The following is a 4,284-nucleotide window of genomic DNA, read 5'->3' as shown; positions in this document are numbered from 1 at the left end:
ATTATTAATTAATATCTTAATTAGCGTCTACGTCTATTTATTAACTACTACTAGAATAATTAGTTAAATCTTCTACTCTATATAAACTAGGTATAAGCTATATTACTATATAAAACTATAGAACTAATAGCGTATAAAATTAAATTTAGATACTAGCTAATATACTACTAGAATTAGAAGAAGCGTATAATAAAAGCCTCTACTCTATATAAGCGTCTCTTACGCTAAAAAGCTTAGAATTTTACTAAAAAGTAATATAACGCTATAAAAAAAGCTACTAAAATTATATAAGGTAATATTATAAAAGCGTAAGCTAGGTAGATACTCTAAGTAAATAAAAAACGCTAAGAACCTAATTTTACTATAGGTAATCTCGTCTATATTAAACCTTATAGCTTTTTAATAGATTAGTCTAGTATAAAGCTAGATTAATAGATATATAGCTCTTATCTAATTATTACTATAAAAGGTTACTTCTTCTAGCTTTAGCTATCTACGTATATACGTATATATAACGTCTTTTATACTAATTAGTTATAAAAAGCCTTAGAGCTATTACTAGAGTAGGTAGAGCCTAAGTAGCTACCTATTAAAGTTAATAGTAATCTAGAATAGTCTATATATAAAATTCTAGATAGTTGTCTTTATTAAAATTGCCTTTAATACTGTGCTGTATAGGTTGCTTATAATTCTAACTCTACCTAGTATAATACTATAGGCTTTATTAATACTCTCTATAAGGTAAGAGACTTTTACGTAGTATATCTAGATAAGCTAGAGCTACTATTATAATTAGATACTTAGATTAAAGCGTATAAAAAAGAGAAGACTCTAGAGAAGATAGTAGAGAATTTAAAACCTATAAGAGTAGAAGACGTAAGAGTAACGTAAAGGCGCTACTAAGTAATTTAGAACTCTACTAAGCTTATAGTATTATTTAAGAAGAAAGCTAGTAAGAAAGCCGCTCTACTAACGCGAAAATAAGTCTCTTTCTTTCTAGAGAGAAGATAGTAGCTGTAAAAGTACTTCTAGTTTAAAACTAATATAAATATACTTACTATAAGCTAAAAGAGATAGTTAAGAGTATAACGCAAGAGTTTTAGAAGAAGAGAAACCTAGAAGGCGTATTTTAGAGCTTAGAAATAAGCTCTCTCTATAAGAGAGAGTAATATAATAGTCTAGTTTAGAGATTTACCTTAGGTTACGTAATTTTATTACGTAACCTAGCCTAGCGTCTTAGCGCTTAGCACCTCTATATATAGAGCCTCTTAGAGTCTTTTCTCTACTTCTTACCTTTAAATAGCTAAATTTAACCTAATCTACTCTGCTAGCACCTCTTATTCTTATAGCTTATAGAGATAGTACTGCCTATAGCTAACTTATCTAGCTAGGTATTCTAGAGGCGCTTATAGTAGTAAAGACCGCGAACTTAGCTCTTATAAAAGATACCTAATTTAATAAAGCTTACTATAAATAAAGAGTAGGTAATAGTTAAGTATATACTAGACCTAGACGCGTAAGAATTTACCTCTTAGCTTACTACTATTTAAGATATAGCTAATAAGCTACTTATAGAGAGAAAAGGTTATAACGTACTTTATAAGCAAGCTAGTTATATAAGCAAGCTAGTTACCTTCTCTTAGCAACGAAAATTAACGAAAATTAATCCGTTTTTCTTAAATAACTAAGCAAAACCTTAATATTTTTATATAAAAATTTATATATATATTCTCTATAGTATATTACACCTTATAGTAAAGTTGCACTAAGATATATTACGTAATTAAAAAGCTATACGTATTTAACTAACTTTTAAGAAAAAATCTAGTTTACTTCTAGTAAGTACTATTATATCTCTATAATAATATATAAAACTTATAGTATATAGTATCTATAATGTAATAAAGGTTTCTAGAAAACTTTTATAGGGCTAGCTCTTCTAGGTATAGCGTAATAAGAGATAGAAGTTAGAAAAATTTCTTCTTTAGAGTTTTCTCTTCTAACTATATATATATTAGTTAATCTAGCTATATAAACTTATAATTTTATAAATTATAGTATACTTAAACTATATAGAGCTTATTAACTAATAATATACTAGCTTTAAGTAGTTATTTAAAAGTAAAGCCTTTTTATAGTATAGTAGAAAAAGATAGAACTATACTAAAAATATCTTAAAATTATTACTTCTAAATATCTAGAAACCTTATAATATATAGCTTTATATAGCTAGATTATTAATATCTATATATAGTTAGAGAAGAAAACTCTAAAGAAGAAAATTTTAAACTTCTATCTCTTATTACGCTATACCTAGAAGAGCTAGCCCTATAGAAGTTTTCTAGAAACCTTTATTACGTTATAAATACTATATACTATAAGTTTTATATATTATTATAGGGATATAATAGTACTTACTAGAAGTAAACTAGATTTTTTCTTAAAAGTTAGTTAAATACGTATAGCTTTTTAATTACGTAATATATCTTAGTGCAACTTTACTATAAGGTGTAATATACTATAGAGAATATATATATAAATTTTTATATAAAAATATTAAGGTTTCACTTAGTTATTTAAGAAAAACGGGTTAATTTTCGTTAATTTTCGTTGCTAAGAGAAGGTAACTAGCTCGCTTATGTAACTAGCTCGCTTATAAAGTACGTTAGATAAGAACTAGCTAAATAACTTTATTACGCGCTATTCTAAGCTTAAAACGTAGCTTAATTATAGGTATAACTATTAGAAAGTAAAGTAAAAAAATTCTATAATTATTTAGACGTAGTTTAATATAAGAGCTAGCTTTGTAATCTCTACTACTATAAGCGTTCTAAAATACCTAGCTAGATAAGTTAGCTATAGGTAGTACTATCTCTATAAGCTATAAGAATAGAGATGCTAGTAGAGTAGGTTAGATTAAATTTAGCTATCTAAAGGTAAGAAGTAGAAGAATACTCTAAGAGCTCTCTATATATAAAGAGCTAAGTGCTAAGACGCTAGGCTAGATTATATAATAAGGTTACGTAATCTAAGATTATATAACTAAGATAAATCTCTAAACTAGACTATTATATTACTCTCTCTTATAGAGAAAGCTTATCTCTAAGCTCTAAAATACGTCTCTAAGATCTCTCTTCTTCTAAAACTTCTATGTTATACTCTTAACCGTCTCTTTTAGCTTAGTTTTAAACTAGAAGCGCTTTTTATAGCTACTATCTTCTCTCTAATTACTTTATTCTCTATAGAGCTCTACTCTAATATAAAATCTACTTAGAAGAAAGAGATTTATAGAGATTTAAACTAGAAGGCTTATTTCTATATCTATAGAGTAGCTTTATTATAGACTTTCTTTTTAAATAATACTATAAGCTTAGTAGAGTCTTAAATTACTTAGTAGCGTTTTTACGTTACTCTTATATCTTCTACTCTTATAGGTTTTAAATTCTCTACTATCTTTTCTAGAGTCTTCTCTTTTTTATACGCTTTAATCTAAGTATCTAATTATAATAGCAGCTCTAGCTTATCTAGGTATACTATATAAAAGTCTCTTATCTTATAGAAAGCGTTAATAAAGCCTATAGTATTATACTAGATAGAGTTAGAATTATAAGTAACCTATATAGCGTAGTATTAAAGGTAATTTTAATAAAGATGGCTATTTAGAATTTTATATATAGGCTATTCTAGATTACTATTAACTTTAATAGGTAGCTACTTAGGCTCTACCTACTCTAGTAATAGCTCTAAGGCTTTTCTTAGCTAATTAGCGTAAAAGACGTTGTGTATACGTATATACGTAGGTAGCTAGAGCTAGAAGAAGTAACTCTTTATAGTAATAATTAGGTAAGAGCTATATATCTATTAATTAAGCTTTATACTAGGTTAATTTATTAAAAAGCTATAAGGTTTAATATAGACAAGGTTACCTACTACAAAATTAGGTTCTTAGCGCTTTTTATTTACTTAGAGCGCCTATCTAGCTTACGCTTTTATAATATTACTTTATATAATTTTAGTAGCTTTTTCTATAGCGTTATATTACTTTTTAGTAAAATTCTAAGCTTTTTAGCGTAAGAGATACTTACGTAGAGTAGAGGCTTTTATTATATACTTCTTCTAATTCTAGTAGTATATTAGCTAGTATCTAAATTTAATTTTATACGCTATTAGTTCTATAGTTTTATATAGTAATATAGCTTATACCTAATCTATATAAAGTAGAAGGTCTAACTAATTATTCTAGTAGTAGTTAATAAATAGACGTAGACGCTAATTAAGATATTA

Source organism: Trematosphaeria pertusa (assembly GCF_010094035.1).
Source record: "Trematosphaeria pertusa strain CBS 122368 unplaced genomic scaffold BU26scaffold_1, whole genome shotgun sequence".
NCBI classification, from domain to species: domain Eukaryota; kingdom Fungi; phylum Ascomycota; class Dothideomycetes; order Pleosporales; family Trematosphaeriaceae; genus Trematosphaeria; species Trematosphaeria pertusa.
This window is presented reverse-complemented; position numbering follows the sequence as displayed.